We start from the raw sequence: 23766 nt of genomic DNA on the forward strand, positions 1-23766 counted from the left end.
TCTTTTACCCATGTGTGGCAGGGGGTAGGGAATAGGGAGCAGCAGATTTGGCTGAAGAACATTTACTCATGATTTAAGCTTTTGAGTTGAAGCTGAGAGAAGCCCCAAAGACAGACCTGAGTGTGAATTATTAATGTTTCTGTTACTGTGATACCAGTGTAAGAGAAACAAGGCTTATAGAAACATCAAGTGTGAGCATGGAAAGCAATCAGTTGCTTATTCTGAGTAAAATCTGAGTGAAAGAACAAGCTTATGCTTGTTCTGAGTAAAAACTGAGCTTTGAGTTTTACCAACAAAGAATTTGAGTAACACAAAATCAGAGTTGTTGCTATCCAGAGAATTTTGTTTTCACTGAAAGGATGATCAGGTGCTTAATTCCTGAACTCAGCCAGCCACAAGTAGTCGGTGACAGTAGTGATCAGCCATCCCTTTTCTTACACACAATGAAAAAACAAATGATGGAGGCTATGTAGTTTGTTCACATACATTTACATGGCTTATTTACTACAGAGGCTTGTCTAATAAGAAATGAAGAGGACTGAAAGTTGGACTTTGTCTTCTCTTGCTAGTTCAGGTGCTCTTCTGCTCTGTATCTTTTAGCATATTTACAGCCAGTTAGAATGGGACATTGGGTGCAGGTGGGAGAGAAAGAAGGTTTTAGGAGAGCAATACCATAGAAAAACTGGTTTGTTTCTACTGTAAAGCATTTTTCAAGATCGATCACAAAGATCATGAGGTTTTTAAAAGGTATATTCCGCAAATTGTCTGGTAGAGAAGTTTCTTATGGTTGATCATTACACCCTTTAATGAAGGCAAAGTTTTTTCAAAGCTGAGTTAAACTGTGCTCTACATCTTACTCTTTACCTACCATCTCTTAGCCACTACTTTTGTCTACACTGTTCTGCTGGATGTAACGTTTTCGTCAGCTCCCACCTTTCTCACTCTTCTCTGCATGGACCAATGCAGAGAGTGGTTCCTGTGGACAGGTGACGAAAAGCAGAGGTGTGCTTTTGGCAATGAGCAGCTGAGGTTGAGATCCAGGAATCTTTAATGGCAGCTCCAGCTGCCATGCCCCCAGAGATGCATAGCACAAGGAGGCCTCATCATACACTGGAGCAGTAACACTTTTGAGCTGTGCCCATTAGTGTCACTTAAGCTTAGAACTCAATAATTTATGGGCAAGTTATGGTCACGTTAATTTATGGTCAGGTTAATTTAACCCCAAGTTATCTCCATTCCTTAAGCCTTTTGAGTTATATTCCTGCCCGTGAAAGTCCACACCTTTAGTTTACTTGAGGAAGAAGAAGGCTGATTAATGCTATCAAAGGGCAGTGAGTTTTTAAAGGTCCGTACTGACTCGGCTAAGTAAGCGTGTGTTGTCACTTAAACCTGGAGGATCACTGCTGTTCCTGGCAACACCTGTGGTATAGGAAGTGGAAGATGTCTAAAATGTCTATTTCAGTTAATGAGCTGTTTTCTCTGCTTTAAGAAGTTTTTGCTGAGTATTTTATCACCCTGAAAAAGATAGCAAGGGACATCCTTTTAGTTACATGAAGATCAAGATGCCCTGTGGCACCACATCTTAGAGAACCAAAGTCTGTGGATACGGGGACAATAGTAGATCTTAAAACATCACATATAGAGGATGCAGAATACCAGACTTCATCTTCTTTTGTAGCTTGTAACACACCAAACTCTAGATTCTAATGTGTATTGTTCAGATGTCTTGGACAGAAAAAATAAAATATTTCTGAGAATTGAAGTTTTTAATTTCCTTTTCCATATCTTCCTTTATAGAGGCCAGAGATTCCCCTGACAGTCACTAAAGGTAACAGTACTCAAATGGCAGCAACCCTCTGAAATCCCCCTGAGGATCTGACTGTAAATTGCGGTGGGGGTCTAGGTCTCAAATCGTTGTGATCCCAGGGACTTTCCCTTTAAAATTTTTTGTGTTCAGGTGAATTGCTACCATGGTAATCTGGTACACCATGCACCAAAAGTATTAAACTTACTCATTGGTACAAGTGTGAAAATTCTGCCTGGAACTTGGCACAAATGTTGCTAAATCAACTCGAGTTTGGCAATAATTAAGCAAATACTTGTAAAATAAAACTGGAAGACATTTTTTGCCAAAAGTGTGTTTAAATATGGTCCAAATATGTCATAGATTTGGTTGAGATTAAAGAAATCCAGTGTAAGTAAACTTTTAAATTCTATGTGAAAAAGAGAATTTAGGGTGCAGATTTAAACTGGATACAAAATCAGTTAGTATACATTAATTCAGCCTGAGATGGCCAGATCTGAGATGTCTAATTCTACCTCCACTGTAAGGAAACATGCCGCAGTCTACATTTCTCTATGTACCATGCTGCCACTGGCAAACCCCATGGTTGTTCTAGAGGTAGGTATGAAAAATAATAGTTTTAAGAGGAAAATTTAATTAAAACGGAGCCTCTATCATTATGGAAATGAAAGGAAAGAAGCATCAGTACTGTTTAGCTATTTACAGTCAGAGCAAACATGCTTTTGTTGTTTTGGGTTTTTTTTCCTAAGGACTCTGCAGAAAATCTTTCTGCCTTCACTGGCATTGCATATCAGGCAGACAGAAGCTATGTTTAGGCTAGTAGACCTGGAAGCATTTCCAAGCTCAAGGGTCTGGGCATGTCCAAGGCTGACCTCATGCTGCAGCAAAACTCAAGCAACAAACTAAGGCTTCTGCCTTGTCCTGCACCCACGTATCGCAGCAGTGGGCTGAGACCCAGATTTCCACCAGCTTCTTTCTCCTGTCCCCCAGGTGCTGTTGATTGATGGGAGGGAAACCTGACTGTGAGGCCAGATGGGAGCCAGACCATACCATCGTTGATCAGCCTGAGCCTGGTCATCAGGAAGCCAAGGTACACAGTCACATAAAATGCTCTGCAGTAAGCACCCAGCTTATTAAGCTAGGTGCAGCCAAAGAGTAATTCATGAGCAGGAGTAGGTTGTCTACCTCTCAGCAAGTAGAAGAAATTATTTATTATGTTGCTGTGTATTAATCAAATAGTAGATGATAGCATGTTTAAGGGCTTTACTAAATCCTTTAACAGCTTTAATTTTACATAGTGAGGGAGAATAAATAAAGCTAAGTATAATAGTGCATCTTCAAACAGGTCATGGTAAGCCATTAAAAGTGATTAAGATGCATTTTTTACATCTTATTGGCTAGATTAAACCTTTTGCTGTCTATGAGAAAGGATTCGCAGGGAAGAAGCCCTTTCCCTGTTGCAGGTTCTAGTCACTCCCACAAGCCAAGCCATTGGAAAGAACTGCATGTATTGCAAATAGTGCTTTCTGCAGTTTATTCCTGGCTGGGAGACAATAGTATAAATAAACAGCATTATATCTGGTTAAAAGGAGTTAGTTACATATGTATGTTGGGAAATTTTAAAGATGCAGGAATTAAGTCTTCTGAAGGGTAATTTCTAACAGGTTTCTAATGTGCTTATTAAAAATATTAAGTTATTCTAATTATTATTTGCCACTGTTAAAAGGCTGCAGAGATGTTCATATGACTGAATTTTCTTAAGTGAAAAATAGAAAATTGTGTGGGGTAAAAAAAATAATGTGAACACTTTCAAATTTGAGACCAGACCAAAAAAAAGCTACCCATTTGAAATCTGGAGAACTTTACAATGCTTCAAGTAAGTAAAAGCAGATGTTGTAAAGTTTAGAAAATCAAGACATTATTTTCCTGTTTCCACTGAATATTTCTAAACACATTATAAATAAGCTTTGAAGTAGTACGAAATACTGTGTTTGTTTTGCTGATAGCATCTTTTCATAAAAAAAAATTATCAGTGCTTGTTTAAGTTATGGGCTAAATGATATCTGTGTGGCTAAACAACTAGCTGTTTGTCTTGCAAATACAACGCTAAACTACTTGCTGTGTCTGAGCCTTTCAAAAGCCTATCTGATTGATCTTCAGAGTTTAATTTTAAACAGATTAAATATTGCCTGTTTACAGAATGCAAAAATTAGAGTAATCTTTTGCAAGTTCTTCCAAAGAATATGATTTTCTTTTGTTGCTGTAAGTAGTTTTAAATCAAGAAATGGTTCTAAAACACTTAACTAAGTCAGTGAAACTTGTTTTGGTTGTTTGGCTCATTGTTTACTTACAGTAAATGTTCATAGGCTTTAAAAAGCAAATAAATCAATCTATATTTGTGATTGTAAAGGTGCTCATTGAAGATATTGTGTATTAAATCTTTCATGGGATTCTCTTAAGAGGAGACCACTGAACAACAGACTTGCAGAAGATTTGCCACATAGATAAAACAAAATGTTTCCAAGTAGCAATCTTGTGTTTGGGGGATATGTGTATCAAAACAACATGGGGATAAAGGGAGACTTAATTGAATTGCATGCAATTAGTAGCCAGTCTTAATTTTAAAAACAGTCCTACATGACAGAATTGTCATTCCTTAGTTAGTGAGTCCTGAGAAGACTGGATGTTGAGAATGACAAAAGAATTAAGCAGTCTTGATATTTTTCATGCTATATTATCACACTTCTCACCGAGTGAATTCCCATTTTATAGCTCTAAGTTCCTGAGCCTAAGAGGAGAAGAAGAAATTTTAGATCATTTCGCAATTCCAGTGCAAGTTTTGTGGTAAGCAGGCAGGTACACAAATTGCAGCAAGTACTGGTTTTGAGTGGTTGATTATGTGAGAAATACATTGACTTCAAAATCTTTGTTAATCTGCTTGATTAGAGTACAGTGTCAGAAACTGTAATTATATTTCCTTACAGATTTTTGGATCTGAGATTCGAATATACTGAATGAAATGAAACAGTTTTAGTCTTAGCAAAATTTTCGTGCATGTCAATTCAGTTGCATTCCTGGATGACAGAAGAGGAGGCATCCATGTGGCATTCCAGGATCATGTATGCAGGTGCAAATAGCATATGCAACACACAAACAAATGCCTCTCAGGTTATTTTAGGTGGCCATATTTGTGTTAGCTGTTCTGGACTCTCTCAACAGCCCTTAGGAGTCCTTAGGTGTAATCATGGCTCAGTATAAGATACCTGTCACTGACCTGCTTTAGCAGCCTTTCTTAGGGTAAGTCAAACCAGGCAAAACAGTGCTTGTTTCTCTGACTGCAAAGTGAGTCTGCTCAGTTGGTTCACAGACATCTGTGTTAGTTCAGAGGAATTTCCTTACATGAACCTGCACTTTGAGTAATGTTTCCTCTATGTATTGCCTACCTTTAAAAATTCCTCTGTTTTTGTGAGGGCAATACTACATTTTTAACACAGAAAACAGGTAAATGAAGCCATAAGAATATACGCTGACAACTCAATGAATAATGGAAGAATTTTGGTGACTACGACAGTGGAAGTAAAGCTTGGCCTAAAGATGAGACAGAGGTCTGAAGTGGTGCATCTTGTCTGGATTAAGGCTCTGTCTGAACCAAAGCTGTCTCAGACCTAAATCAGTTTGGAGTTTTATGTAGTCCTGGTTCTATTAAGCAGCTCACAGATCAGTCACTATTGACTGCTATTGTTATTGCTTCATGTATGAGGCTGTGTATTGCTGCATCAGTGAGAATGCAGTGCAGGGAACATGGAGAAATGGAATTTCTTTTCTTTCAATTCATGTAATTGTCCTATCAGTATTCTTAGAACTTGTATATGTCTGAAATCTGCATCTCAGGGCAATTGTGTTCTGTGTGCAAATTGCATTTTATTTCCTCAAATTTTTTGTTAATTCAATGATGTACTCTGAAGTCATCTATTCACCAACCTGCATGCAGCAGCAGGACCTTTCAATCAAAGCATCTCCTGCACTCCATTACTGACTTATTTCTGTTTCTGTTGATCTCTGTGGTAAAACAACCTAACTGACATTTCAGGTAGCGCAAACCATGGGAAGTCACTTTCATTTAATAGAATTGTAAATTCCTTTGCTCCATCTCTTCCTTATGTCTGTAGACTATTTGGCACTATGAACCCTGAATTTGTTTGGTTGGGTTTTTTTGGGATTTTGTTTTTGGTTGTTGGTGGCAGTGGTTTGATTAGGGATTTGGGGGGCAGGGGGGGAGAGCTGGGTGGGGTTATGACTTTTGGGTTGTTTGTTTGTATTTTTTACTGTAGTCTGTGGATGAATGATGAAAATAGTACAAGTTCCCAAGCTGGCTGAGGACTTGAATGAAGCACAGCTAGTATCACATATGCCAACTTTCATCCATCAAAAGGTTTTAATTTAGCCTTCTGAGAAACTAAATTTTGGCTTTATAACCATAATGATTAAAAAAGTTTGAGAGGAAGAGTGTTCAAAAATTTATGGTAACCACATACTGCTAGGAAAATCTCCATCATTGTATTTTAAATTATTTTTTGAAAGTGGAAAAGTTCTAAAAGTGTTTTGTAATTTTTAATGAATAAATTCTATTAGCATTCTTTGCCTCTTCTTGCATGAATTAGTTCATTGCATTATTTACCCTTGTTTTCAGAAAAGAAGCTCAGAATTCACTTACATGTGAAGCACATATTCTTCTCATTTGTTAAAGAGTCCAATTCTCACCTTTATTCTTCTAAAAGAAATGTGAATCCATGGTTATCAATGGTTTTACAGGATGTAGTATGGTTGTAGAGTTATTGCACAATCATTCATTTTAATAAAGCTGCTAAAGTATTTGGGGCTAAGATCATTGTTGCTGCATTCAGGAGTTAGGCTTCTTGAAGTGGAGGGGTCCCTGTAATCAGCCCAGATTCTGTACTCTTTGCTTTTTTTAGTACACTGTAGTAGATGTCTATAGTATCATGTATGTATCAGATATATTAATATTTGCACAGAAGATGTAATAAGCAAAGATGTCACATATAACTCATAGAGAACATACAGAATTTCTTTTTTTGCATGTTCCTTCACACTGCATCAGATCCTTCAACAGGCCATAACATAAAACAATGTGGTGCATTCATTTTTTCTCTGCAGCTGGACCTGCTGCTTGCCACTTTCCCTGAAAGCATTTACCTGTCATTCTGAACTGTTCTGGCATTACCCTTCCATGTAGCATAGTACTTTCAGCTCTTGCCTTGAAGCACGGCTCTGAAAATCTTCCCTTACAGAAGGCTCTGTTATGACTTTTGAAATGCAAAGGGCTCTGCCAGAAGTAGGTACTGCGATGCATTTTTCATTACTGAAAACCAGGTCCTCCCTAAATGATAGGGTAAATTGATTAAGAATATTTTGTAACTATCCATGTTCTTTCTTTGACTCTTAACAGGCAAAGATGAATTACTGCTCCTGGCTTAGAACATCACTGCTTTCTGTATTTTTTCATCTAATGTTTCCTATATTTCTTCGGGATATATTTTGTGTTTTTCAAGCTTGAATATTTTATTGGTAAGTCCTTTCTTGCCATAAGTTTACAAACTGTTTCTTGATGTGATGCAAAGGGATTTTGTTTGTTGTAGTGACAGGATGCTGTTTTGGCACACTGTTTAGGCTGCTAGAAGAGTATTATTTAAGAAAGATGGAAAGTGGAAATTTTTGAGACATACAAGTCTTAATGGACAACAGGACAAGCAAAGTGATGGACTTGTGAGGAGGAAGATGTGTCAAAAATAAAAGTAAGAGCTTGTTTTGAAGTTTGGGGCTTACTTCTTTCTCAAAAAAGGCAAATATAATTAAATTTGGGTACATTGCAGTGATCAGTGAAGGAAATGGGCATAAGTCGCAGCTGGACTGTTAACAGTGCTTTTTTTCTGTGTATTGAAGAGAATGTGGTTTTTGAACACTTGCATGGGTGTGACAACTACTTTCCTGGGCAACCTGCTCCCCCCTTGACCACCCTATCAGTGAAAAAAAATTCCTGATATTTAATCTAAATCTCCCTTGGTGCAACTTGAGCATATTTCTTCTTGTCCTCATGCTAGTTACTTGGGAGACCATCCTTCCTCCCCCTACCCCCAGCTACACCTCCCCCTACCCTACAGCTACTCCTTTCTGGTAGCTGTAGAGACTGATAAGGTCTCCCGTGAGCCTCCCTTTCTCCGAGGTGAACAAACCCAGCTCCCTCAGCCATTCCTCATAACAATCGTGCTCCAGACCCTTCCCCGTGTTCATTGCCCTTCTCTGGATGTGCCCTAGATGTCCTTTGTGTAGTGAGGAGCACAGAACTGAACACAGGATTTGACGTGGGATCTCACCAGTGTTCAGTAGAAGGGTAAATTCATAATCTTGAGCCGTGAATGAAAAATTACAGAGAACCCAGAAGTGCACACTGTCCTCTAGTTAGGTCATCTGTGTTAAAAAGAAACACTTCAAACTGGCACACAATAGAATGGTTCCTGGGTTTGCTCTAGTCTGCTTGGCAGGTTTAGAGGAAGGTTGTTTTTTTCACTCTGAGTGGTGCATGGAAGAAACAATAAAAATCTTAGGAAGTTCAATAACTTACAAACTTTAGAACATTAAGTTATAATAAGGTACTTGGTAAATTTTGAAATAACATCCAGACAAAATAAGGCACTTCACAAACTTTAACTTAACAATCTTTAATCCATCCAGACAGAGTAAGGCACTTAAAAAACATGAACTTGACCAACTTTGACTTATTCAGATACAACAAGGCACTTACTAAAGAAGCATTGACTGAAATTTTTCAGTTTGGTTCGCAATATGTTTTGAGAAGAAGTTAGGAGAAGAAAGAGCGAAAGAGAAAGAAAATGGATAAGAGTAGAAAGATATTTCCACTTGTGTATTCAGCAACAAGACTGAATTGGTGCAATTTTGATGTCCATTGGGTGATGGTCACAGTCTGCATCCATCAGAGGTGGGGGAAGCCCACAAAACACAAAGTTCAATGTATTAATACATGCTTTGGATAGGTGCAAACAGTCCGGTAGCTCCCGTGGGAGTTTGACCATGTCTGAAGAAACACACTGTGGATCTGTTGTGGATCATGTGCAGTCCTCTGGTGGAAGGCCCCAGACATGAGTCTGGGAGTGATTCAGGGGTCTTTGGTGGTTGATGACGTCTTTTAAGACATGACAACTGCCTTGAGTAGTGGAGCCAGTTACACCCTTCAGAAGGCATGCGCACCTCCAGGCCTTCTTGTGAATGTCCCAGTACTTCTGTGGAGGGAGGTTGACACCTGAGCCACTTGTGTAAGGGGGGATGTTGATATGATTAAAAATGCACTATCCTATCTCACAGGATCTGCTTCTTATTGGCCTTTTCCCTTACCGGGCTTAAGCCCCACCTTTCCGCTAAACAACGGTTGATTTGTTGTTACTGTCCTCTGGTGCTTACCCCCTCTACACCTGGGCTGTTACCCTGCACATCGTCAGCAAAGCACTCATTGCTTTTGCAAATGGCAAATTGAGGCATTAACCAGTAACATTTCAGTCTCTCACAGTCCTCAAGATAGGAAGCTCTTCAACACAATAGCAATTTCAATGCTTCCATGTGTATGTACAATTTTCTTTCCACCTGCATCTTGGTGGTTTTGCATACTCACTCCAGACCTCTATTTCCTCACAACAATTAAATTTATCACTAGTTTTGAAATTAGTTTTTTTTCAAATTGATGAGTGTACAGCTGCATCATAAAATAGAGCCAGGAGCACCCTGTCAATTAGGGTGTCTACTTTAAATCCTGGCCCTGTTGGTAATAGCTGCTACCACCACTGCTGGTGGTGTGAAAAAAACTCTTACCTTCAATATTTTTGTCTACTTATTTATCTTCTTCATCTGCTTGTTTGGTAAACACTATATGGAGTCTAGAAAAACCGTCATGAACATCTTGCAATTAACATAATCAGTTTATAATGCTACTTAAGAAAACCTAGCTTTACTGTAGCAGAAAACCTTAAATTCCGGCTTTCCTCCCTTAGAATTTGAAGTGGCAAAAAGTTATCTCTACAAGCAGGTAAAGTCAGTCATTAAATGTGAGACACTTCTGGCAACTGGGGTTAACTCTTTCTAAACCCAAAGAACCCTCGATTGAGGATGCTTTTCTGGTACTTCCCAACTGTTCATATTAGCTGGACTTCAACCAATGTCTTCTGCTGAACTGGGCTAGAAGGAGAGGGGAGAGAGTTTTGTGAGGCCCACCTCTTTACCAGGGCTCATCCTAAATGTATGTGTGTACTGCATGGTGCTGACAAGCTCTTCATCCATGGAAGGGAAACTTCCAGTCCTGACTGCGTTGGCATATAGATGCCATAGCATTTCATCACAACTAAAAGAGCACCATATGGGTTTATTTCTGTGTGGGCGTCAAATGGTGATAGGGCTGTAACGTTGTAGACTAATTAGGGTTTTTGAGGAAGAGACAGACTTCAGCACTTCTTGGGCAGTTCTAATAAATTAATAAATTTAATTAAATTTGTTCCATTTTCCAGCAAGCCATTTAAATGGGGGCCCATATTTCTGGCTATGAATTGTGTGAGGGAACTGATATTGTAATCCATACATATATATATATATATATATATATATATATCTGCATGCGCACACACATACATATATATATATATATGTTTTGCTAACTATATGTGATACAGAAAAGAGGATCAAACAATTATACCTGTCATCTAGTAGATGAAATTGTAATGTATGTTCAGTTTTGTTGCTGCAGAGAAATGATGCACAAATAAACCCAGTGTTCTCAGGTAGCTATTTTAATGACCAAGCATCGAGTCTCCTGATTTTATTCAGCTTTCTAGCTTGTTGTCTGGGGACATTCAGCATATTAAAGATACAGGCAATTCCATTGAAGTTGTTCTGGTTATCTTGTGAGACCAAAAAAAGGATACATTTCTGGTTGTTTGCTGAGTAGATATGCAGTATTTTGTACTAAAGATATGAGATGACTTTTTGCATGAAGATATTTCTTTGCTGTAGTATTGGGGATCACAAAGGAAAATATAACTGAGATAATGACAAGTCATTCAGCAGAGTAGGATGGTGTTTTCCAATCAAAAGTGGTAGAAAGCTTTACCTAAAAAACCTGTGATGTAAGAGCTGTGAACCTGGGAGGAGTCATAGAATCATATCTGAGCTATTTGACCAGACAAATGGGTCATATTGTGACTCACACTTAGTCTGAGAGCTGACATTTGCCTAGCTTACTTTGCCAGTTATTGAGGACCCTTTTTTTGGGCACGGGGATAAAGTTGGAAAGGGAGGATGAGGGGTAAGGGGCATGTGTCTGTGTTCATTTGGGGATTTTCTTTGTGGTTTGTGGTTTTGAGGGTTTTATTTAGTGGAATTCCTGCCCATATCCTTTCTACACATGCTGTAGATTTTTTGTAAAATCTAGGATTTCTTGGACCATTTGTTTGTACCACATCCCTGTGTTGCTATGCATTTTCTTTCTGACTACATTGGCTAGGGGAACAACATTCATTCTTAGTTGCCAAAGCTTTTATATATGCCACATGTGCAATGGTGATACCAATATGACAAACTGCAGATTCATCTGATAAATTGTATTTACTTCCACCTTTGACCACCTCACCTGCTTTCTGCCACTAATCTGTCTCCACTGGGATTTCTTCCACATTCCAAACATTGGAGCAGCTTCAAACATCTGCTAATTTAAAACTGAAAAAAAAGAAGAAACAAAACAAAACAAAAAAAGAAATCAACCTGCCAAAGAAAAATTTCCTGCCTTTCTACTAGCCAATGAATTACTCTCTGCCTTTAAAAAATACAATGGTCTATCTTAAAACCCCCTGGACAACAGTCAGCTGTACCCCTGGCAAAATTCGGTACTCTACAAACCTTCATATTTTGGACACTTGTCTTCAGTAAGATATTCAACTTTAGACCTGGATAGTTTTTTTTATAAAATTCTGTTTGAAGGCAGTGAATTTCAGGTCACATGTGCAAATTTAGCCTGTGTGCCTGCTGATGTTAGTAGGAATAGTGTTGGACTGCTGTGATCTTGAAAAGTCTTCAGTTGCATATGCCTTTGCTGGATGGTCTGGCCTATTGTTACTTTGTATTGAAATTATATTGGTCTCCATTATTAATTTTGCCTAAAGGGTTTATCACTATTCAGCCTGTGAAAGACTAAAATTTAATTTTAGCAGGACACTGTATTGGCAATGCTTGTATTTAAGTACCAATACCTCTATTTTGTAAATTATAGACCTGTATTTAAACTTGACATTAGACCTTTGTTTCAAAAGTACCTTCTGTAACAAGATGTTGGTTGGCTTTTGAACAACTTTCTCTGCCTAAGTCACAGGCCATTTAGTCTCTGTTAATGGCAGATTGTGGTCTTAAGGGGAACATGAAACAAGTGGCTTCACAAAGCAGTTTGATATTTGAAGCTGCATTTAAAAACAGATTTTATGAACTGCTTGGTTAATGCTACTGAGGAGAACAGCTAAACATGAAACTTCTAATATGGAAAAATTAGAGCACCAGTAAATATGTGGAATGGTTTGGGATGGCTGCCCAACATCTGTGGTATGAAGAGCTGGCCAGGAAATAAGCTGCAACAGGCTGTGCTTTACAGCCTGCTGTATTCTTGGCTCCATTATCTTATTCAACAATAAAAATTAATGTGCAATATAACGTTTGATAGTCACCATTACTGTGAAAATATGATCACATGTGGAAGTATTTCATAACCATTTGTGAACATCTCTTTACTTTTAAAAGTGTAGTTATACACTGGTTTACAGTATTTCTTGTTGTCTATTAGGGAGTGTATTTTTAAATAATTACCTTCTCAAAACTGTTGACCTCACCTCTTCTGAGAGACCCTTTGAAGAGGTCATCATTTTTGTGATGCACCCAAAAGGAGCAAAATACCTGTATGTCCTGTATAAAGCTGTTAAACAGTCCCCTTGCCAGCTGAGTACATTCTTTTTTAAATTGTTGCAGATACTGGGACATAGAGAAGTAAACAAATATTAGCCACTTTAATTAATGGTAGAAATGCTCAACGCATATTTGCCGAATAGTCACTAGAGGGAAAACACATTTTTTCCACAATAAAATATAGTTATTGTGAAAAAATTCCAGACCAATAAAATTAAAAGCTGATGTGTTCTAATTGATTTGTGAGAGTACAGTGAGAAACTGTAGAAATTACCATTGCTGCTAAAATTCATAATGGAGACTGCCAATAAATACCAGCAAAGTTTTTGAAATAAATACCAGTCTTTGAAATGGGTATTTAAATTGTGCTTTTAGAATTAGTTTCCATATATGAAAATATAAACACTGTTGTGACAAGAACAAAACTCATCAATAAAAATTTGGAAATCAAATTTTTTAATTGTTTGTGATATAGTTGTACTGACCTTCTGTGTTATTTAAAACTTGTTTCAATGTAAAAAATTTTGCTTAATATGAATAGTCTTGCACAGGTGAATGTGAAAAACACTGTGATTAATAAATCATTTAATATCTCTTCCCTTAGAAAGAAGAGGAGGAGAATATGGAGGGAGGGATTGGGAAAAAAGGAGAAAAGAAAAATTAACTAATATGCAGAGGAAGCACAAAATGAGGATCTTTTTTGTTTTCCTTTCCTTTCACTTCTGCTGTTATAAGGTCACGTGGGATTTAAATATATTTAAAATCTTTTTTTGCCAAGGATCAAGTTTTCCTAATGGTAACATGAGGGAATAATTGGCATGTGTAAGGTATCTTATATTTAATTCTGTTATTATGAAAATATGTATTTATCTTTTCAGTATTTGTCAATGTGTTCTGTGTTTCTCTGAAACTTGCTCTGTTTCTTTCATTAAGTAAAAAAACATCTGGAAAGGCAGCAAGAAAAAGGTGTTCTGAATAATTTTAAATTATTAGGTATTTTATATATATAAATATAGACATATATACACATACATACTCTCATCCCAAAGTTAAACATGAGACCAGCATACTACATCATACAGAGATGGGGAACTTTATAGCAGTGCAAGAATGGAATTTTTAAGTGTTTTGTTTCTCTGTTTAGTGTAGCTTCTGGAAGCAGAACAGAAACTCATGAAGCAAATTTCTAGAGGTCAGTTGCTGGGATGTATTTTTTTTCTTTAGAATTAATGTATATCTGCTGTTCCTGGAAATCAGGGGAAACATTTAGCTGTTTACTTAATCATGCTTTTAACGAGCAGAAGCAAGGAAATTTCACATTCTGCACTCTGTTGTCAGCTTTAAAAACACTATTATAGGGTATCAAATTCACATTTGTGTTTCCATGGCAAATAAAGGTTACCAGTAGTGTAATATTAAAAGAAAAACAATGCCATCAAAACTATTTTGAAAATAAGCAACTTTTAGTATTGGTGTTGCTGCAAATATATTTTCTGTTTGCTATTTCTTTAGTCATTGTGTGTAGAAGTAATTTCAGTCATTGGATAGAAAAATCCCTAAAATCTTCTGAGCTATTTTTCCCAGCTCATTAAATGGAAGTTGTCTATAGATTATTGACTAGTTCATCCATCTTTTTTTAATGTAACGTATTTGAGAATGTTACTCAGTGCCTCATCATCATCATAAGCATTGAATGTCTGGGACATGCACGTGTTTGTCACAGCATGATCTGTCTAATTTGGATCATTTGCCTGTCAGCAGTCTTCCCCTCAGGGTTTGCCCTGCACTCTCTGTGGAAGGCTTGGCACAGCTGTAGCTTAACCTGTGTGGTAAGTGTGTGCACACTCTTAGCAACCTTCCTAGAGAGATTAAAGAAACTACAGCTCTGTTCAGCTGCACCTTGATGCTAAACGATACCAAAATGTGTAGATCCTTGGAAACTGTATTCTGTTGTGGATGTAGCTGTAGATTTCTGTTCTTCTGTGAGAAATGGCTTTCTCAGCAGAGAACTACCATTCCCCCAACTCCTCAGCCTGGACATCTCCCCTGCCCTCCCCCCACACCACTGCCAAAAGAAAAGGAGTGAAAGTGCAATCATGAAGTAGGAAAAAAGGGAATGCAAATGGAAGGGGAAGAAAACCTGATTTCTTTGAATTTTTTATTCATTTTGGCTGAAATTAGAGTTACATTTACCAAAATTTCATTCAGTTGTCACTTCCTAAATTGCACTTCTTTTCAAATTCTGTCAATGGCTTATGGAGCAGAAAGTTGAGAAATATTTTGCTGATAAATTTTGATTTATACCATTGGGATACTGTCAGTTTTAGAATAGTATTGCCAAAAGATCACCCTTCATTTAAATTTTTGTAATGTCTTGTAAAAATGATATACTTTTTGCTGCTTGCTTACTAAGTTGTTGCTATCTTTCTTAAGAAGTAAATGCTGGAGGATCTGACTTTTTTTTTCTGCTTTGATCTCAAAGTTTAAGTGCCATAGTGCTAGGGTTAGAAATACTGTGCAAGAGTCTTTATACAAATCCCATGATTCGTTACATGGAAACACAATATTCTGATTGTAGATTTTGGAAAAGCTTTGCTTTGCACACATGAATTCAGGGCCATAACTGTAGAGTCCTGCTTTATTAAGTCTGTTAATAAATATTTATGCATTTTAGCTTCATTCCACAGCACAATGATTACTTTGCCTTGAATTTCAATAGGGGCTTAGGTAAAAAAAAATACAGGAATTATTTCTTTTATATAACATCTTGTGGCTCTGGAAGAAGAGAATGGGGATGTTTTGACAATAAAATGTGTGGCATTTCCTGTTGGTTGAAATTTTGGGTTACTTACTAAGGTAATATTTAATGTTATCATTGGCAAGGCAAACTTCTATAGGAAAATATCAGTGTGAATTTTACTAGTGAGATGGGAGTACAGGCCATAAAAATTCTCAGTTTCCCTTTTAAAAACTTAATCCATTTGTCCAACAGGAATGAATACAGAAGGACTAGAGGTTTTGAACTTCCCTCACATCTGGGTATAGCAGTGTATTTTGACTCCAAGCACAATAAAACAATCGTACTTGCTGGTGGTATATGACATAATGACCCAAATATGTTTTTAAAAAATCATTTATTGCTGTACATAAACAGCTAAGTTAGCACAAGGGATGATAAAATAACATTGGTAATTCTTCCTTTAGCTGGGAACCATTGGTGGCCCATTAGGATTCCAGATGTAGCCATGTGTGCTTTTCCATTTGTTTTCCAATGTCTAGTGCTTGGGCCCTTGGTACCTTGGCTGTGGTTGTCAAGCATGTTGGCTTTTCAGCTTGAGGTCTTCCTGGAGAAACACACTGGCCTACCTAATAGCTATAAAGCAGCTTATTGTCTTGGGCCTAGTTTGTTGGGACTAGCTGGAGTGAGGGCAGCTTCCTGTCAAAGGTCAAACACCAGCTTGACCGAGTTTTCTATGGTAAACACTTGTAACTGGACCTCAAAATCTAGATGTTAAAATATAAAGAGCAAGATGTTTTAAAACATTATTTAGAAGACAGCAATCTGTTACAATTCATATCTAGTAAGGCTATATTAGATTACATTCAGGTATTTTAGTATTAATATGTGGAAAATATTTTCTACTTTCTTTTGCGCTCAATTACTTAAAGGACTTTAAATGGAATAATGAAAGAGGAAAAAATCACTAGAGGAAGTAGCAATTATAAGCTCTCTTTGCCTAAAAGGTAAAATAAAACATTCACTTCTTTTTTTTATGTTGGGATTCACAGCTGTCTTCAGCTATAGATAATCTTGTGATGATGATTTAAGAAAAAAAAATTACCACATCAAACTTAAAATAGGAAAAGGCAAGAGTAGATCTGCTCTTAAATTACAGTTAGTGGGTTGGTAGTTGTTTATACAGATCCAGACTTTCAAAATTGTTGACTTGCTTAGTCCAGCTGAGTTTTCTGGGACTATTTATATGAGTAGCTTTCATCTAGAAACAATTGTTTGCCAGTCTGCCCTTACCTGATTTCAGTGAGACTATTTAAATGAGCATTATTCCATGTCATTACAGCCTGCAGAAATGTGAATGACTGTTGAAATAGAAGTTTAGTGGTCACGTAAAAACTTACATTGTGAAAAATGTTGATTTAAAAAAAAAAATCACAGTCCTTTATTATATATATGTGCTTTTGAATAGAACTGTGTCTAAAACAGGACAGCATAAACATTCCTGTACTGTTTGTGAATATATGTGTGTCATACCCTTGTTTTCATTGGTGTATGTATTTTATATAGTCATCTGCCAGTATAAAACAAATTGATCTGGTTTTTTTTGATGTTGAAGAACATCATAGAACTTTAAGGTACTTTGTATCAGCTGTACTAACTGCGCTTACCTGGCATTAAGAATATTTTGATTTTCTGAGCTTTAAATCCAAGGATTTTAAATGCCCATGGGGGAATTTCTGAAATGTGAACAGTTTTATATGTAAGCTAGGCTTGAATTTTCCATTGCAATTAAATCAAACCACCTACATCCATAATAAATGTAGGTGTCTAGCCCCACTAGTAAGTAGAGTAACACAAAACCAGGATTCATTATTCAAGATGCAAAGCACAAAATCATTACCAGAGATCAGCTGGACCCATGTGGCTGAGGAAATGCTGGTGGCAACCTATTTATTTCCTGCTTATGTTATTTTTAAAGCCAAACAGTGGAAATATTGTGCTTCTGGTGAGAAACTGGTATGAGTAGTCCAGATAAGGTAATGAGGACTAGTTGTGTGCCTAATGTCTTTTGGAAATCAGTTTGAGAGTGTTCAGACCCAAATTGGCCACAGCCTATTCTCTAAATATGAGTCTGTGCGCTAGATGGGATAAGAAGTCACCTGTCCCCTGCTAAAGCTCCTTATGCAGCAAAGACTGCAGAATTTCTGAGGTCACAGCAACAAGGTGGTTGCTGGTGAGTTTTTGGGACCATCACGTGCAACAGGAAATGTAGTTTTTGGTGGTTTTTTCCCTCTCTTGCTACCAAAGTTATTCTCAGAACAGAAAATAACCTTGCTTACTTTTCAAAAAATATGTGAGTTAGTACTTAAAAATGAAAATTGAACTGAAAATGCATGGGCTGGAGGGAACATGGATGAAAGGAAAAGAGGGTGTAGAGAAAGAGAAGTGAAGTGGAAAGCCCGAGAGGATGAGGCTAACCTCATCTTGTAGCGCAGCCTTGCTACCAATCAAGAGCAGTAACCAAGTGTTAAGTTGTTCTGAGCAGAAGTGGCTGAAGTTCTTGCTTTTATAGCTTACCAGGACCTCTGTTTTTCTTCCCTGAACTTTATATATTTTAATTAATTATCAGGTTGTTTAATTCTGTACCCATATACTATGTTTATATTCCAAGTACTATGTCAAAAGAGGGTTAGCTTTCAAATGGCATGACTACCAGAAGTTCGTGACATCACTTAGGTGCATAGAGAATTCAAAGTACAGTGACAAGCACCTACTTTGATATATAATGGTAACAAGGTTTGTGGGCATGTGTGGCTCTTTATTTGTACCATTAGATTCCTGTAGTCAAGTGTATAGCGTGCTTTTGTAAAGTGCATGTTTTTACTTTTATTTTCTGCTTGGAAAATACTTCAAATAAAATTGTAATCAATGGGAATATCTACCTAAAGAAATTCTTCTATTGTATGTAATACTGTGGGCTGTGATGCAGTCTTGCTTATTCCACAGCTGAAACACTGTAATAGTTCCTTTGGTCACTTCTGGTGTAGCATTATGTTGCTAAACACTTTTAAAAGAGAACAATTTCTTTGCCATGTAAAAGACTGGAAATTGGTTAAATCCCAAGCCTTTGGCTTTGTAAATTAAAAGTCATGTAGCTATCAGTAGAATGTTATTTGAGAAGCCATTGAGACTGCTGGGCCAGCAGATGTCTTTGAGGGTAATTCCAAGCAAGTCCTTGTCAAGGCAGGCTAATGACATCTGCCTGGTTAATGGCTTCTGCTCTCTCTATTACATGCATTGTAATGTCCAGTGGCCAGTCTGCAGACACAACTGTCACATTTTGAAGTGCTTCTCATAGGATACCAAGACATTAAATCATTTTGGAAATCCAAGGTTAAGGAAAGCATTTGTTATCTTTTTTTGGCATTTGCACTCTTTTGCCATCGAAGATAAACACGACAAGCCTGCAGTACTTTGAGGATTCACATCACCCTTGACCTGTTCTGGGCTTAGTTGGAGCCAGCTGCTGTACAGCTGGGCAGTGACTTGCAGTGTGTGTAAGGACACGTGCATACTGTCACTGCTGATAGCATACTGAGATACTGACTGCAGTGTTAAGATTTTTTGTAAATTAACCCAAGATTGTACCTCTTTTTGAATTGTTTTCTGTAGATGTCAGAGATTGAGAACGGGTCTTTCTAACTGACTTGTGAGGAATTTTAAAGAGCTCACTTCTTCTCTGGATCCTATTGCAAAAATAAGGTTTGGAAACATTGCAGTGCTGGACTCTGTTCCAGGTATGTTGTGAAGAGGGAGGAGCTCCATAGTGTGAATAATAAAATGGCAGAGAAATCAAATATTTAATTCTGTTCATTGTTATAGATTGTCCTCTGTTTTTATCATTTCTGTCTTTAGTATAGTAGAACAAAGAAGTTTGCAATGCATACAAAATGTTAACCAGTAGAACTCATATATTGCTGAATCTTGTAGTCACTGTAAGAATTTATCATTTGAAATTTCAGAGTTCATATTGTAAGACTAATTGCATTCTGACTGCAGGGGAGTTTTGGTGGTAGATGAGCTCATCTTCAATTTTGTGTGTTAGTATGTGAAAGCATAATTTAATTAAGAGGAAAACATCGTTGATCTTGAAATGAAAAACACCATGCAAACATAACAAAACAAAATGTCAACTGATTGGTTTTGGGGATTAAAATAGTGGTTCCTGTATCTCTGACTTGTTTTGTCTGGTAGGCATTTGAATAAAGACAGAGGAAACAGAAGCATTCTGTGGAACTAAGTAGTGACTCCTACATGTAATAGGGAAATAATAGGAATTAGTTTTCTCAAGGAAAAATATATAATGCATGTTTTAAAGAACAAACATTCTACTTTATTAGGTGTTTTGAGGAGAAACAATAGCTTAAGCATTTTCAAATGTTTTGGGGTTTGGTGAGGATGTTCTTGTTACATAAATCATTTAAGACACAGTTAAAAGATAAAGGATCTAGCCATTATCTGGAAATGAGGAATCTGCATGGGATTCTCTACCCTGTGACAGCCATTGCAGAGAAATGGTCAATTTTTTCGTGTTTCAGAAGCAGTAGTTAGTTTGATATTACACCAGCTCTTATGATTACATTATGGAACTGTCTCAGTGAATATTTAAGACTCTGTATTCCCTTGGAAGATACTGAATTAACATAGTGGAATTTTGTATTGTGTATTACTTATAATATAGAATGATCATCCTGAAGACTTCTCTGTATTCCTGTGTGGAGATCCAAAACTGGTTAGATTGCTTCTCAGGAAGTGAAACACCCTGGATTCCTGCCCTCCATACCAGAACACAGCACACTGTGCTTTTAGGTCAGTCTGAAATTTTAAACAATAAAGGCATGCTTTATCTTTTATAGACTATTTCTGATGCTGTGCATTTTTTCTTTCTGCACAGTGATGTTGTTCAGCACTACTGTTGCAAGGCAACCTCAAACTGAAGGTGGCCTGTACCTGCTTCTGTGAGGCAGAAGATATTGAACCAATTCTGGATTGAGGAAAGATTTAAATCCTAAGATGTGAAACAGATTTCTAAAGTTTCCCAAAAAAAAAAAAAAAAAAAAAAAGGAGAACCAGGTTCTCCATTAAAAAAAATTCTCAGTTTTTCCATTAAAAAAAAAAAAGACTGAGTGACTGAGGTTGAGCACTGCAAATACCTGCTTTTTTACTGGCATCTAATAGGCAGGCACAGATAAGTTTTCACAAGATCCGTGTCTTGTGGATCACAAGATACTTGTCTGTGTGCATCAAGTATATTGTAGATTTGAAAATTGGATGAACCCTTTATGTGGCTTGTGTGTTGCTCTACTTAAGTTTTGAAACCTGGAAAGGCTGAAACATGAATTAATTTAACTGTGAAAGGCAGATGCTGATGGCCACAGAAGAAGCTTTTGGAACATTAAGCTTAAAGATTTGCCTTTGGGGTTAGCCGTTTCCTGAAGAGAGCTCCTTGGAAATGTGTGTATTAAGTTGTCCCATGTCTTATTTTAGAAGCTTGTAATCCTCTGCTAATTGTTTTATATTTTTCATGGAAATCAATATGTTTAATTAAATCAACATTATTGAATTTAAATGCCATTGAAAGACTTCTGTCACTTATATTCAGACTAAGGCAAACTCAGTCTGCTTAATGACAAGGTGACCTATTTTGATCCTCACCCATCTGCATCCTCATCCTTATAGAATATTTGTGATACATTTCTATTAAGTGAAGTGCCAGAGGGAAGCTGTGTATTAACACATAATTGATAATTGTCTTTAGTTGTGACAGCACTTGGTGTCATTCAAGGATCCAGAGTGTGTTTAAGCATAAGATGATACATTAAATGGTAAGTAATGTGAAAGTTTACATTAAATGCTGGTGCTGAAGAATGACTTGTAGGTGCCCAAAGATTTCTCTGAGCCTGCCCTTTGTTTTCTAGTAAAGCCAAACTGCTAAGGTTGGATGGGTTTGGACTGCGTTCAGACTGAGAAGCAGCTAGGAAAATTCTTCTGAATAGTGCCTGACAGTGTGTGGGGAAAACCTCTGAAGGTCAATAGACCTGATTTTAGGTGGTTTGCTGCCCATCCTTCACGGATGGCAAGGTTGGGGCTCTCTGTGTTTCAGCTGTTGTTTTGGGAATTTTTTTTAGCATGTGAAATTATCTCTGATGTTACTGTAAGTATAAAGGATCTTGAGATGAGCAGATAAATTCGAATTTTTGTGTCCTTCCATTTCTTTCTCTTTCAGTTCTTCTCTTATGGGACCCTTAATTCAAAACAATGGGGACTTGCTTCCAGTTGGTTTCTTCAGCAATGCTGCTGGGGGGTCTTTGACTGGGTGTAAGTCTTGATCCTTCCCATAGCCAAAGTGCCTTTATTGGTTTCTATTGTATGATTATTTAAACAATGTCAGTATGGAAATTGCTCCTTGGCAAAGAATATGCAGAAGGGATTTCAGATTCAAGTCTGCCTGTTTTGTGTTATGTGTGCAGAAAGACTTGCATAGAGCTCACTCTTTTTTTAAATGAATGAACACTCATTTTACTACTATTCCTTCTTGAGTTTGTCCAACCTTTTTGACAAAAAAAAATTAGCAAAGTGGTATTTTCAGAAGATTGTTTCTGTGGCATATACTCAGCAATTTTCAAAATTTTAGAGTATATATATATATATATATGCATGCTTTGTTTTGGCAAAGGTTTAATTTTTGTGTATCTAAACTGACAAAATAGGAAACCAAAAGAAGAGTATGGTGTCCTGGGTAAAGTAAGGTTGTTCTTGAAGTGCCTGTTTGCAATTAATCTGTGATAATTCACTCTCTAAATGAAATTATTTCTCTAATAATACACTGAACTGAGTTCAGTGTTTACTTGGAGCTGACCTCAAATTACCTGAATCATCTTCTATTAAGACTCCTATTTGTCTTGAAAGAAACATTAAGAAAGAATGAGCACTTGGATTTATAATAATTTTCAAAGACTGTGTTATTGTTCATTAAAATATTTTTGTCTTAGAGATGAAGATTCAGTCTAGCAAGGTACAGCAATTTCTACTGACTGAGAAATTGCAGGCTGTGTGTGAGGGAGAGCCAATTTTGTTGTTGAATTTCCAGAGCAGAGATTCTATGAAGCTGTTCACAGAACACACAGGGTTTTCCTTAATTTTTTAGATATTTTAATTGGCTGGGGATTCACTTTTATACTTCCATGGACCTGTACATTGTTTGTTGTCCAACAGGCAGATCAACAATACCATAGTAATTAAATTATTAACATAGATAATTGATTCATGTTTTTTAGGTAATATAGGCATCTAATAACCTAGATAAAAGCAACTAATAAAACCATAGTGTAGTTTGGATTTAAGAGGGGATCAAGCACTAATTGAGTGAACTCAGTTTTCATTAATCAAATATCTACCATGCTTTCTTAAACAAGTTTTAACTTTTGAAAAATTTAATTTTGTGGTTTTTTATCTTTTGCTGCTATTGGTATGAGGAGACCTTAAAAGAAAGTTTCTTCTTTCAAGAATGTAAACAATTTTTCTATCTACTGGTATAGACCATAGAAGTCCAGGGAGAGGGCTATTAAGCCAAGTTGCTTTATCACTGACTCCAAGTTTATAAAGTTGTTTTTCAGTGGATTTACGTGAAAACATAGTTGGAGTGACTAAAGGTGACGTGTCATTTGTTTGGCATTAGATATTCTAGTTTATTTTAATAAAATTTTGTGTAATTGTGCATGAGAAGAATGAATAAATGGGCATTTAGAAGGTTGATAGGTAAGTTTTTAGAAGGTTACATTTCCGGCTTATTTTTATACAGTGGAATTTTTGATGCTACAGTAAATTAAGAAGTTGGATGCTTTTCCTATGATATCCTATTTCACTAATACAGAATAACCTTGAGCCACAGTAGGGCAATAATTACCAAACTTAAATCAGAGACACACTCAGCCAAACAGCTGCTTTCAGTTTGTTAGGAGATCCATTTGATTTACTCCCTTGGTCAACGTTCATTAGTTTATAAGACAAAATTTCACTGGAGATTTTAACCCTGAATTCCCAATCTTGTTTGTTGCCTGCTGTAAAATTGCATGGTTTAAATGTCAGGGCCACTCAATATGTGGGGGAACTACTGTTGTGTTTTACATAGATCCCAGTTTTC

General features: G+C 36.9%; 1 protein-coding gene across 7 annotated transcripts in view; it reads left to right on the top strand.

Moving 5' to 3' along the window:
* SLC25A21 (solute carrier family 25 member 21) overlaps nucleotides 1–23766 on the top strand; it is a 238934-nt gene that overhangs the window by 33153 nt on the left and 182015 nt on the right. The window contains exons 1-2 of one of the 7 annotated variants that reach the window (XM_064714952.1): nucleotides 2799–2894; nucleotides 7272–7390. The exons of 3 other annotated variants lie outside the window; for them this stretch is intronic. The gene's annotated coding sequence lies outside the window, so the exon portion shown is untranslated. Of the gene's footprint in view, nucleotides 1–2798; nucleotides 2895–5332; nucleotides 5410–7271; nucleotides 7391–21864; nucleotides 21942–23766 lie in introns of those variants that run through there. 3 more of the 7 variants (XM_064714953.1, XM_064714955.1, XM_064714956.1) reach the window with 3 other exon arrangements.

Source organism: Zonotrichia leucophrys, chromosome 5 (genome assembly GCF_028769735.1).
Source record: "Zonotrichia leucophrys gambelii isolate GWCS_2022_RI chromosome 5, RI_Zleu_2.0, whole genome shotgun sequence".
NCBI lineage: Eukaryota > Metazoa > Chordata > Aves > Passeriformes > Passerellidae > Zonotrichia > Zonotrichia leucophrys.